We start from the raw sequence: 14518 nt of genomic DNA on the forward strand, positions 1-14518 counted from the left end.
AATTCACTGCTCCTCACCCAAAGGACTCAATTTTTTGCTGTCCGTGAATACTGCTGCACCGGCGTAGGTTTTTAAATGATATTCTCAACACCCTGTTCTTAGGTGAACCATAGTTTGTGGAATATTTGGTAGTAGTGGTGGTGGTGGCTAGTGTTTAACGTCCCGTCGACAACGAGGTCATTAGAGACGGAGCGCAAGCTCGGGGTAGGGAAGGATTGGGAAGGAAATCGGCCGTGCCCTTTCAAAGGAACCATCCCGGAATTTGCCTGAAACGATTTAGGGAAATCACGGAAAACCTAAATCAGGATGGCCGGAGACGGGATTGAACCGTCGTCCTCCCGAATGCGAGTCCAGTGATTTGGTCGTAGTGATTCCATTTGAGTAGCGCAGTGGATTCATGTAATCAGAATCAGATTGCATTGTAAAAGGGATTAATTCAAGGAAGAATTTGTGTAGCTCCCACTACAATGTATGCTTTGCCAATCACCATCCCGTTTCTGATTTTTGTTTGTCACTTTTTGTGTCAGATTTATCAGCTTGTTGTAGTTACAAAAGCATTAATGAAACTTGTCATTACTTTCCAAACTTAAATGCGCCACTGTTCTCATTCATACTCCCTCACATATTCACTGTTTCTATGTCACTGTAGTGGTACGTGGGTACACCAGCAATTTAACGTTCTATTTTATTAAATTAATTGATATGATTATTAATTTGAGTTCTGAAAGTGACCACAGGCATAGACAACAAAAGTAAATTTGCTAATCCAAATACAAAAGGTACAGGTGTAGCTCATGATTTGAAGGTTATTGAGAAGATAGTACTTCTCTATATATAAAACTAAAACATTTAGCATAAGTCGGACATATATTTATGATTAAAGCAAGTGACCGCTTGTATCCTTAACATTGGTTTGCTGCAGAATTCTTGAATACATTTTGAGTTCTAACGTAATACATTTCCCTGAGACAGAAAAGCTTCTGGCCACAAATTAGCACAGATTTAGAAAGCATCACCCGTGCGAAAATCAGCTTGTCTTTTTCTCACATAGTATCTCATAAACCGTGGATGGAGGACAACAGGCAGTTTCCATATTCTCCATTTCCAGAAATCATTTGACACGGTCTCCCACTGCGGATTGTTGAAGAAGGCAGAGCATTTGGCTTAGGTTCCCAAATATGCGAGTGGGCCGAAGACTTTATAAGTAATTGGACCCAGAATGAGGTCCTCGATGGAGAGTGTTTATGAGAGAAAAAAGTATTGCCAGTGGTGCCCGCGTTTATCCTCTATATACATAAATGATTTGACAGATAAGGGAGAGGCAATTTTTGGCTGTTTGCTGATGATGCTGTAGAGTACAGGAAGGTGTCGTCGCTGAATGACTGCAGGAATATACAAGATGAATTAGACAAAAACTGAAATTGGTGGCCACGCGGGATTAGTCGAGCGGTGTGAGGCGCTGCAGTCATGGACTGTGCGGCTGGTCCCGGAGGAGGTTCGAGTCCTCTTTCGGGCATGGGTTTGTGTGTTTGTCCTTAACATAATTTAGGTTAAGTAGTGTGTAAGCTTAGGGACTGATAACCTTAGCAGTTAGGTCCCATAAGATCTCACACACATTTGAACATTTTTTGCAGTTGGTGTGATGAGTGGCAGCTCGTTCTGTAGGCAGAAAAATGTAAGTTAATGCGGATGTGTAGGGCATACAGATCTCTAATGTTCGAATCCAACATTAGCAGGATGCAGCTTGATGTTTTCCCTTTCGATTAAATATTTAGGCCTAACGTTGTAAAGCGATATGAAATGGAATGAGCATGTGAGGTTGGTAGCATGGAAGGCTTATGTTCGACTTCATTTTATTGTGAGCATTTTGGCAAAGTGTAGTTCATCTGTAAACGAGATGGCGTCCAGAATCTTAGTGTGTCCCATTCTTCAGCACTGCTCAAGTGTTTGGGATCATCACCAGGTTCGATTAAAGGAAGACTTCAAAGCAATTCAGAGGTGGGCTGCTAGATTTGTTATCAGTGGGTTTGATAAATGTTGTGTACAACTGTATGGTAGAGCGACTGTCGTTACAGGAAAAGTGGACAGAAGAAGCAATGATCAAAGTACAAATTAACACAGTAAACTGAACATTTACTTAACTTGTATTTCTACAAGTGTACAAAGACTGATTAAAAATAATGTAGCAAGAAACAGGTCCATCTGTTGAAATGGTTCAAATGCCTCTGAGCACTATGGGACTTAACATCTGAGGGCATCAGTCCCCTAGAACTTAGAACTACTTAAACCTAACTAACCTAAGGACATCCCACACATCCATGCCCGAGGCAGGATTCGAACCTGCGACCGTAGCGGTCGCGCGGTTCCAGGCTGAAGCGCCTAGAACTTCTCGGCCACAACAGCCGGCTAGGTCCACCTTTAAAATAGCAACAAGGATGAGGCTATCTGAAGTAAGGGACGAATAGCGATGACTAGGCGGCATTTGCACAGTGTCATGTAACAAAGAGGCTCCAAGTGCAAGTGGAGTGTCTGACTGCCGCCGACCATCCTATACTGCGGTGGCAGAGGGCGCTCATGGTACAGAGCTACTGTAGGACTGGCTCAGCATGCATGCTCCATTGGATCCGCTATATCGAGCACGACTGCTATCAGCATCTGACGAAAACTTACAGTTCCATTGTCAACTTGAGATTCCTGCGGTGTGGTATCGATGCTTGATACCAAGTCAATCCCCATAAAACCTCCTCACCATCGTTGTGTGGTGTAGATGAGCGAAAGACGAGAGGAGAAAGGGCTTGATGGAGGTGGCAATGAGGGAATGGGAGCTAAAATTGAGACTGTTGCTGAGCTTACACCCCGCATACGCCCTGAGCCCGCCCAGGAACACCAGGAACGCCCAGGAAACAGGGCAGAAGGCACCCACATCCAGAGACAGAGAGGCAAACGGAGACATAGGTATGTCGACGACTGCAGAGGGTCTCGAGACCGCACTTGGGACAGCCGCACAGACGACGGTGGCTCTCGAGGTGGCGACGACCGTCAAAAGGGCGTCGACTTCCGTCAGCTCCAACACTGGAGACAGCAGCGCGCGGTCCGCGGGAGCCATGCAGTGGGGGCTGCTGTCCACGCGCAGGCACGGAATCTCAAAGAGTAAAGCCCGTGACAGAGCCCCACAGTTCAAATAGACTAGTTTGAATCTTGCGGCATTGCAGCAGTCCTCTCGATCCCTGCAGGAGAGACATAGAACGTACAAGAAAATGTTTGATGTTGCCTCGATCACAACACCCCTGTCTTCCATACCATCTGTGAAAGACCAAATCGTTGTGTGATGTTTTGCCTGTCACGAAAGAGTCGGCGCCGCCCACTTTAGGGGGGTGCAGCAGATGAAGCAAGGTGCGATGGCGCTGTCCATTTACCAACTCTGCCGGCGATAATCTGTTGCATGGCTGGGTGCAGTAGGGAGACAAGAATAGCAACAGAGGTTGATACCACAGGTGAGAGGCGTGAAGTTTGTCCGTCTGTTGGTTAAACTTTTGTACAAAGTTTTCAGCTTTGCCGCTCGACTGCAGATGGAACGGTGCACTCGGGATATGGTTGATGCGGAAGGTATTTGAGAACAGTTCAGCAGCAACGAACAGAGGTCGCAGAGATCTGCTGTCCGTCACAATCGCTTCAGACAATCTCTCAAACCAAAGATCGACAACAAAGCCTGGATAGTGGATCGAGCCATAGTAGAGTGCAAAGGAACCATGAACGGAAATTTGCCGAAAGCATCAACGATGATGAGCCAACGTGTATTCCAGTAAGGACCTACGAAATCCAAGTGCAGATGTTGCCAAAGAGCATTCGCACATCAGTAATCATCTACAACCATATTGTGACTTTTTATTTGTTGAGTGAGTCGCGCAATTGTAATATACTGCACCTGCATGTGCGAGGATGGCGACTGCCGGATTTCCGATATAGTTACCTATATGTTTGGAACCCGAGATGGTGGACGTAATTCACATGGGCAGCCTGCCTGTCTTCCACATCACTTGTGCTAAGTTTAGAACCCAAGAGTCCACTTGTACTAAGTATAAAATGGTAGGATATTAAAAATACTACCGGTTTGAAATCACAGGAATATGAAAAATCCACTGCCGCAGCCTCCATGGTTGCCGTGATGTTTGAAAATTTCGCCACGAAGCTGCCGTAAGTATAAAATGTTCTAGCCCTGTGACGCAGCATGTTTACACAATTACTCTCACTGCCGCACTGCCAGTGCGTGTGTAGTAGGATAGGACAGGAACGTTAGTTTAAATAACTCTTGGCCCGTGCCCCACCGAAGACCACACACTGAGATCTCCTGCGGCCAAAATGTCCGACCACCGGCACGGCCACTGCTGGGCGCTGCTCTGCCAAACATCTCGGCGAGCAGTCGCAGGGTCGCGCCGCTGGCCCATAGTCGCAGCGCCTCCAACGGCCTCCGGATGCAATCCACCTTCTCTTCTTTGTTCGACAGATTCTAATGCCCGCAGGGCGTGCAACTTGATTCTTACTTCCTTTTACAGCTTTGTTTAGATTTGCCTTTCAGCTATTCTTGATGGTCTTAGTATACTCATGGTCATAAATTAAGGATTATGCTGATACATGGTGAAACAAGGCTCAGGTGGGTGGTTTCGGGGTTAAATCACCTCCGGGTATGACCATGCGGTGCATTATACCTGCGGTCGTCGAACGGTGGCGTTGGCAGCAGTCCACATACGCAGATGTGTGTTGTTGCATGTCAGAGCAGGTTGCAGCGAGTAAGTGTGCAGACGTTTTCAGACGTGCTAATGGCGACTGTGAGTTGAAAATGGCTCAAAGAACACATATTTCTGACGTTATGAGGAGCAGAATACTGGGGCGACTGGAGGCTGGTCGAACACAGCAGGTCGTTGCACGAGCCCTCTGTGTGCCACAAAGTGTGATCTCAGGATTATGGCAACGATTCCAGCAAACAGGAAACGTGTCCAGGCGCTACAGTACGGGACGTCCACAGTGTACAGCACCACAAGAAGACCGATATCTCACCATCAGTGCCCGCAGACGGGTACGGAGTACTGCAGGTAGCCTCGCTTGGGACCATACCGCAGCCACTGGAACAGTTGTCTCCAAACTCATAGTCTACAGACGACTCAACAGACATGGTTTATTCGCCCGGAGACCTGCAAGGTGCATTCCACTGACCCCTGGTCACAGGAGTGCCCGTAACGCCTGGTGTCAAGAATACAGTACATGGTCATTGTAACACTGATTCCAGGTTATGTTCACGGATGAGTCCAGGTATAGTCTGAACAGTGATTCTCGCCGGTCTTCGTATGGTCTGAGCCAGGAAGCAGATACTAACCCCTTTATGTCCTTGAAAGGGACCTGTATGGAGGTTGTGGTTTGATGGTGTGGGGTGGGATTATGATTGGTACATGTACACTCCTGCATGTCTTTGACAAAGGAACTGTAACAGGTCAGGTGTATCGGGACGTCATTTTGCACCAGTTCGTCCGCCTTTTCAGGGGCGCAGTGGGTCCCACCTTTCTCCTGATGGATGATAACACACGGCCCCTCCGAGCTGCCATCGTGAAGGAGTACCTTGAAAAAGAAGATATCAGGCGAATGGAGTGGCCTGCCTGTTCTCCAGACCTAAATTTCGTCGAGCACGTCTGGGATTCTCTCGGTCGACGTATCACTGGACGTCTTCAAACCTCTAGGACACTTCAGGAGCAACGAAAGGCACTGGTGCAAGAATGGGAGGCTATACCCCAGCAGGTGCTCGTTCACCTGATCCAGAGTATGCCAACCCTTTGTGCGGCCTGTGTACGTGTGCATGGTGAAAATATCACATATTGATGTCGGTGTACATGCGCAGGAAACAGTGACGCTTTGTAGCACATGCCTTTCGGGACGGTTTTCTCAACTTATCACCAATACCGTGGACTTATAGATCAGTGTCGTGTGTGTTCCCTATGTGCCTATGCTATTAGCGCCAGTTTTGTGTAGTGCCACGTTGTGTGGCACCACATTCTGCAATTATCCTTAATTTATGAGCATGAGTGTAGTCAGATGTTGTTCTTCTATCTTGATGAACACTTTTTGATTTCTTCCACCAACTGTTCTTACGATCTTCACTCCATAGACTGGACTGATACAGCTTTTCACAGTAGTCTCTTCTCCAAAAGTCTTTTCATTTATGCGTAATCTACATTCTCTGACATGCTAATGTAGAGGGTAACAAATGACAGGTCTGCTGTGACTCTGCGTTTTAGACCCACGGGTGGGCGAACGGCAGCGATTGGCCTGTGGAACGAATTCGTGCGATAAAGAGTGAGAGGCTGCAGAATTTTTCAACGGGAGTTTTTCAGACAGCTACTGTAAAACTTCGTAAGTAAAGGGGCAATGTTCACGACGCGTGAATAAGTGTAAACATCTGAAGATGCGGTGGACATAAAATGAATTTACTCTCAGAAACGTATGTTTTGTGGGGCCCTTTGTTGACGTGGTGTGTCAGAAAAGGAATCGACACCCGTATCGGTGCGTTACTCTATAAACATTAATGTCACTGACGCTACAGTTTTGACAGCATTCGCTGAGAAAACTGCTATCTAGTCACGTTATGAGATGGCCCCCGAGCTTTATTACGTACGAGAATCAGCCCCGCAAGTCAACAAAAGTTTCCCTTCCCTATGTTAGATGGTAACTATGGCTCGAAGTTGTCAGATGCGCTTAGAAAAGAAGTACCTGGCCAGGTCTGCATGTGCGGTGACAACCGAGTGACAATGGACCAGCCATCAAGCAGTGATGGGTCGCCGTTGCTGTCATTCAAGAAATGAAATTGCGTATATGCAACTTCAGTTATTGTTCTCTATAATTTGCTGACATGATCCTCTTATGCTGCACCAGAGCATTTCTTTTATTGAAATAAGAGTAAAAACTCATTGAATATTTAAAAAGAGAGATAGAAAGAAGATGATGTAGAGAGCGTGTAACGTTTGTTCGAGAAATACTTAAAATGTGTCCAGTATTTCTTGGTCTTTATTCATAGCTGGAAGATATTGTGACAGTAACAAACTGTGGGAATTATTCTGCTGATTAATAATCAGTGTAACGTTAATTCTATTTGAAAATATTTACGTATAGTCATATTTATTTCTTGTAAGCGGTAGAGCCTCTGAGAACTGGAACTTTGTATTTCGTGTTCGGAAGAAGTTTACCAAGTACGCTGTTAGAAGCAGGACAAAATCATTGACAGTTTCAATTAAAGATCCGTTGTGTTTTCCTATCTATTTGAATATCAAGATTTCAATGTAAGAAGTTGCATCTGAGTGGTAGTTGAATTACTCTGTGAGCACTTAGGATCGGGAGTGTGGGAACAGCAGACGGTTTAAATAATACTGCACTACTGACCATTAAAATTGCTACACCAACAAGAAATGACTGACTGTGATACGCCAGTATGGCGATGACGAATGCACGCTTCCAATGTGCGTTCACCGCGATGTCGCGAAACACGGATGCGACCGTCATGATGCTGTAAACAGAACCAGGATTCATCCGAAAAAATGACGTTTTGCCATTCGTGCACCCAGGTTCGTCGTTGAGTACACCATCGCAGGCGCTCCTGTCTGATGTAGCGTCAAGGGTAACCGCAGCAATGGTCTCCGAGCTGATAGTCCATGCTGCTGCAAACGTCGTCGAACTGTTCGTGCAGATGGTTGTTGTCTCGCAAACGTCCCCATCTATTGACTCAGGGATCGAGACGTGGCTGCGCGATCCGTTACAGCCATGCGGATATGATGCCTGTCATCTCGACTGCCAGTCATACGAGGCCGTTGGGATCCAGCACGGCGTTCCGTATTACCGTACTGAAGCCACCGATTCCATATTCTGCTAACAATCTCGACCAACGCGACCAGCAATGTCGCGATACGATAAACCGCAATCGCGATAGACTACAATCCGACCTTTATCAAAGTCTGAAACGTGATGGTACGCATTTCTCCTCCTTACACGAGGCATCACGACAACGTTTCACCAGGAAACGGCGGTCAACTGCTGTTTGTGTATGAGAAATCGGTTGGAAACTTTCCTCATATCAGCACGTTGTAGGTGTCGCCATCGGCGCCAATCTTGTGTGAATGCTCTGAAAAGCTAATCATTTGCATATCAGATCATCTTCTTCCTGTCGGTTAAATTACGAGTCCGTAGTACGTCATCTTCGTGGTGTAGCAATTTTATTGGCCAGTATTGTAGCTAAGTACCCAGTGTTGCCCAGGTACGTATGTATTCCAATTCTGTTAGTCCATTTTCTTCTACTCCTTCACCGCCCCTCTCTGTACAGCTCCTCCTATCATCTCTGTGTCCATCTCCTCTTCCATTTATCTGGCCAGCCGATGTGGCCGTGCGGTTCTTGGCGCTTCAGTCTGGAACCGTTTGACTCCTACGGTCGCAGGTTCGAATCCTGCCTCGGGCATGGATGTGTGTGAGGTCCTTAGGTTAGTTAGGTTTAAGTAGTACTACGTTCTAGGGGACTGATGAGCACAGATGTTAAGTCCCATAGTGCTCAGAGCCATTTGAACCATTTCTCTGTCCGTTTCCTCCTCCCAGTCTCTCTGACAATATCGTTCTCCTCCTCCTTATTTCAGTGTACCACCTCCTCTCCCCTCTGTCAATCTTCTCCTCTTTCTTTCCTCTGTCTCTCTTCCTCCCACTCTCTCTCCGCCTCCTCCTCATTCCCTCCTCAGCTCACCGCCCCCCCCCCCCCTCTCTCGGTCCATATCGCCCTCTTTCCTTCCTCTGTCCATCTCCTTCTCCGTTCATCTCCTCCACCCCCATATCTGTGCTCATCTCATCCTTTCACCTGTCTGTCTGTCTGTCTGTCTATCTCCTCCTCTCCCTTCTCTCCCCAATTTGCGACTCCCACCCCAACAGCAAGGTGTTGGTTCTTACTGCCATGGTACCTCTTTGCAGATAGTAACTGTTATGTGTATTAAGTTTGGTTGAAACCGAACCAGGGGTTTAGGAGGAGTTTTCTTACCCATGGCTTTTCCCGAATACCCACTTATGACATGTATTTCCCAAACATTTAACATATTTAAAACAAATTTGTACACATTTTTCACCTGTGTCCCTAGCGAATTTCGGCCTGTAGTTTCGTTTCCACACAGTTTATTGTTTATGATGTCACATCTCCTGAACTATTTGTTGTATAACGACATAATTTTGTTGGTACATTCAGTGGATTATGTGGATACTGTATGTGAAATTTGTTGTGAATAGAGTTAGTATGAAAGAAGTAATAAATTTAAACGTCATGCATGATGTAGCAGTTTTTCATGCATAGCAGTGTGTATGATGCCATACTCCTGAACTACAGTGATATAATTTTGAACGTTCGGGCGAACTTGTTCAACTTTACCATTAGAATGACAGTGAAAAGGAGCAGTAGTTGCACGGTGTGCGCCGTTGTTGGCAAAAAACAATTCAAAATCGTTTGACTTGAACTGTCTATGGTCTGTTATCAAAGATAAGAACATTGGGAGGACCTTAGAGCAAAAAAATAAAGGACAAACCTGATATAATACTAGAACTAACGGTCAGTGTCATTGGGGCAACAAAAAGAAGTTTCAAATGGTTCAAATTGCTCTGAGCACTATGGGACTTAACATCTGAGGTTATCAGTCCCCAGACTTAGAACTACGTAAACCTAACTAACCTAAGGACATCACACACATCCATGCCCGAGGCAGAATTCGAACCTGCGACCGTAGCAGCCGCTTGGTTCTGGGCTGAAACGCTCGACCACAGCGGCCGGCTACAAAAAGAAGTTTACTCTACTCGTCAACCACCACCAACCATCGCCTGTTCGATAATGGACCAGTGAAATCAATATTCAAGCATTGCCACAGTCCATAAGGACTGCTCACTGAGAAAACCACTGTGGCGGAGAAAACTGATGCTGCACAGAAACTGTGCAATGAGAGGTCGTTTGCTGAATTTGGGCGGCCGTGCTCTGCCAAGTACAACGACGTCAGATGAGGTGCTTTGTACGAATGGTGCCCCAGCGACATTGGTGCAACAAAGACAAAACTTCCTGCTGGAAGATGTGAGGAATCACAACCCATTCATTTTCATGCTCTGTGTGTAGCAACAGAACAACTGACCAAATGTGTAGCGTGTTTTGATGCGAAAATTGGTGATACACCAGTGGGTGGGGAATTTCTTTCAAACTACATGGCCACCCTTGGCTCACGTATTACAGAACTACCCAAAGAAGCAGGTCAGAAGTAGTCGCTCCATAAATGTGGCGAATGTCAAAAGGAAAATTTGAAGAATTTAAATCTCTTGAGTGTTAAGTTGTCAGTGTGATCCCTCAGACGAACCAAACACTGTGTTGATACCAACCGGTAACTGAGACAACAAGTCAGCGTTTGAATGTGGTGGAGTAGGCCCATATAGCATCTTGTGTTCATAAGTACACAATAACAGAGCCCAACGTTGCAATTTTTGCGCTGTCTGTGGTGGGACAGGTTTAGTTGGAGTGAACAAAGCCATTAAATGTTCATGATCTTTAATAAAATAGACCTATCGCCTGTTGTTATACCATAGGCAATGACGACAGCCTCTTTTTCAAATTGACCATAGATGCACCGCACTTCGTTCAGAGTTTCTGAGGCAAAAGAAGTGGGCCTATCACACAAAGTAATCCTAAGGGACGCCACTGCTCCAGTCCCATAAGAAGATGTATAAACAGCTAACATAACAGGTTTAGCTGGATCAAAATGAGTTAGACAATGACATCATTTAAAAGCTGAAATGCCTCGTGACATTTTTGGGACCATACAAAGGCAACACCTTTCCGATGCAGCTCGTTCGTAAAACAGCAGCTTAATAAATTTAAGGTAACAGATTAATTTCTCTGTGCGTCCTGTAGCCCCTTGATGTTACAGGATACCGGCAATCCTTTAACTGCAAAAAACTGCGACTGAGCAGGGTGTGCATTGACAACATCTCCTAAACATTTAGGTTGTTCATGGAATAAGGTGCACTTTTCCTTGACACACTTTAAGGCAGCCTCAGTGAGAATTAAGTGTAATTTTTGCCACATGTTCAACAGATGTACGACCTGCAACAACTACATCATCGAGAGAGTTCATACATGAAGGAACTTTGGCTGTTAAATGATCCAGGAAACAGTGAAAAATAGCGGGAACTGAAGCACTTCTGGAACAATCCCAGGTGAGTTTTGATCACAAAATACTACTTGAACTGCTTATCCAGTGATAACTGTAGATATGCCGCACATAAATCAATCAACAAAATAATCTATCCTGTCCCAATCTGACCATTAATTCCTCTGGTCATGGGAGAGCATAGCAATTCACTATAGTTTGTGGCTTTAACGTGGCTTTGAAATTAGCACGTGGACACAAACATCGTGATGGCTTTTTAAGTATTACCACTGGAGATACCTATTGGGTTGCAGAAATGAGTTGTATGACTCCACTGTCCTTCCATTACTCCAGCTCCTTAGCAACCGGCTTACGTATAGCATCGGGAATAGGCCTCGTGGTTGTGCATTATCTTTAAAAGTAAGGTGCACTTTAAAGTCCTTAGCTCTTCTTAATCCTTGTTCATAAAGTTCACTGTACTCATTGCACAAGTCACAAACATGAGTGTGAGGCACCGAAACGCTGATTTGTAGCACATTATCTTGCATGCACAGGTTGAACAAATCAAACAATTCTAATCCAAAAATGTTCGCAAAGTTTCTAGGACATAGTACGTGGAGCAAAAAACACTTCACGAACCCACGAAAAGTTACTGCAAGCTGTACACATCTAGCACTGGTATTTCGTATCTGTTATAAGCGGACAAAACAAAATTATGGTTACAATGAAATGAACACCCTTAGCTGCTTACATGTCCGAAAGAACAGATACCATCTTAGTATATACAAAATTAAGGTTTTGTAACAACGAGGTACCGGGCATCCCATAGGTGTCTTCATTGAATATGGAAACAGACAAACCTATGTCTGAAATTTAATAGGTTTGTGAGACACTTTTAATTATACAAAAAGTCTACACATCTAGTACTAATATTTCGTCTCTGTTATAAGCAAACAAAATAGAGGTATGGTTTCGTAGCAATGGGTACCGATGATATACCATACGTGTCTTCATTGTCTATGGAAACAGACACACCTGTGCCAGACTGAAATTTAAGTCTTGTTAGCCACTCTTAATTAGACAAAAAGCTCGTTTTCCTATCTGTGGACTATAGCATAAGGTTTTCACTAAGCAGAAAAACGAGACCTCTTTGCTTCTGTCACACTGTATTGTCCATGACAACATGAACTTTCTGATAGCCACTCAACAGTTTCTCGTCAGACTGGCGCCATGCCTGGCTGCATTGTAAACAGACGGTCTGGTTATGACGTTTTTTACCATACTTGAAGCACTGTGCGTCACGACAAAAACATGGTTTTCCGCCATGAGTAGAAAAACACTGCGGACAGGGATTCCTCATCTTAATCTGAAGTACATCTCATGTATAACGTGACCAAATGGTTTTAGCTTTACCTTAGCCCTATTTTATTCACTTTAATGTTAATTGTATACCGAAGACCTTGTGCGCTACTGACAAGCGAAATAGACGGAATCTCAAAATCAACTTCAGCTGTGTCCACAATACTAGGGGGCCCTACATCTGACAGAACTGTTTTCACTTGATTAATGATATTAAAACCAACAACTGTACTGTAATCCAACGTCTTTTATATGAAACCTACCAGGTTCGACTCCAAAAAGCGACATCTTCAGGCCGGAACCTGCCATCAAGGTACCAATCGCAATGACAAAGACCAATGGAGTTTTCAAATGGAAGCAATAAAATTTACTAAGCATGTGCGCCCGCATGTACAACCAAAAAAAGTTGTGTGCAGCGGAGCCAAAATCAACTGGATTCCGTATCTTCACAGCAGTAGCAAGCCCAGCAACGGTCAGACGACAAGCGTCTTCGATGGATTACCAGAGAACTGTTTTCAACTCTGGGTCTGGAAATTTTATGACAGCAGCACGTATAAGTGCATCTGCACGTTCTTCGTGGTTACATCACGTAGCATGTGGTGTCACCGCCAGACACCACACTTGCTAGGTGGTAGCCTTTGAATCGGCCGCGGTCCGTTAGTATACGTCGGACCCGCGTGTCGCCACTATCAGTGATTGCAGACCGAGCGCCGCCACACGGCAGGTCTAGGGAGACTTCCTAGCACTCGCCCCAGTTGTACAGCCGACTTTGCTAGCGATGGTTCACTGACAAATTACGCTCTCATTTGCCGAGACGATAGTTAGCATAGCCTTCAGCTACGTCATTTGCTACGACCTAGCAAGGCGCCATTATCATTTGCTATTTATCTTGTGATGCATGTATCGTCAGACCGATGTTTACCAATTATGGATTAAAGTTAAGTATTCCAGAAGCTACGTACTTTTTTTACTAGACTCAACCGCTTTAACTGTTCCAGACCTCACGCCAGCCTGCGTGAGCTTAAACGCGTGCCTTTCGGCTATCTCATAGTGGCTTGGCTGTCTTGCCAAGTCACAACATAGCATAATATTATTATAGTTTTGTCTGGCAAGACAACTTAAACCTGCAATGTCTTGTTAATCCTTTAAGTTCAGCAATCTCCTGTTTTAATGATTGTCCGGGATGCTTCTCAAGACGAAAAATATTAAATCTCGGCACAGTGACATAAATCTGTGTGTCGTAATGTTCATCGATTTTTTCAAGTATTTCTTCGTAATCGACACCTTCTGGACAAGACCCGGGAAACAATTTCACACGTAGAAATAGGTGTCGGCTTCGAGAGTGAACAAAGAGAATGCAAGCGCGCCATTCCGTTAATGCTGTAGGCGGAGGAATGTGCTTGCAGTTGAGTGCGACATTCCGACCAATTCTCTTCCTTCCAGCTGTACGGGGAAACTTCGGTGCAGCCGTTGGCTGCAGTGATGACTGTTGTGAGAGTAGATTCGATATTTATTGAACACTGAGCAGCAGTCGTTCAATCTGCTACGCCTGAAACTGAACAGCTTCGTCTAAAGATAATTCACGTGAAGGCTCAAAAATGTTGAAACACTTTTGATTAGATACAATAACAAAAAAAATAATTGTTGCTGTGAGTAGCGGAACACGGAGCATGTCCATAGAGGCAACCGAAGGTAGAATTCAAGCCAAAGTTTCCCCTTAGCTATTTTTATACATGGTAAACGAAGAAACGCACTTGAACAAACTTGAGAACCAGACTCTCGCCATTTTTATATGTCGTAGCAAGCCTAGATGTCAGTTCAATGGGTTTGACATCTGGAGGAGGTCGAGTAGACAAAAAAAAAAAAAAAAAAAAAAATAAAAAAAATAGAAAAATATGGCATTTCAGTCTTTGATCGCTATTTTTTGTTTTCAATGAGCGGTTTCAGGCTAGCTGCCCATCTTCAGATCATAT

This window comes from Schistocerca serialis, chromosome 8 (genome assembly GCF_023864345.2).
Source record: "Schistocerca serialis cubense isolate TAMUIC-IGC-003099 chromosome 8, iqSchSeri2.2, whole genome shotgun sequence".
Taxonomy (NCBI): Eukaryota; Metazoa; Arthropoda; class Insecta; order Orthoptera; family Acrididae; genus Schistocerca; species Schistocerca serialis.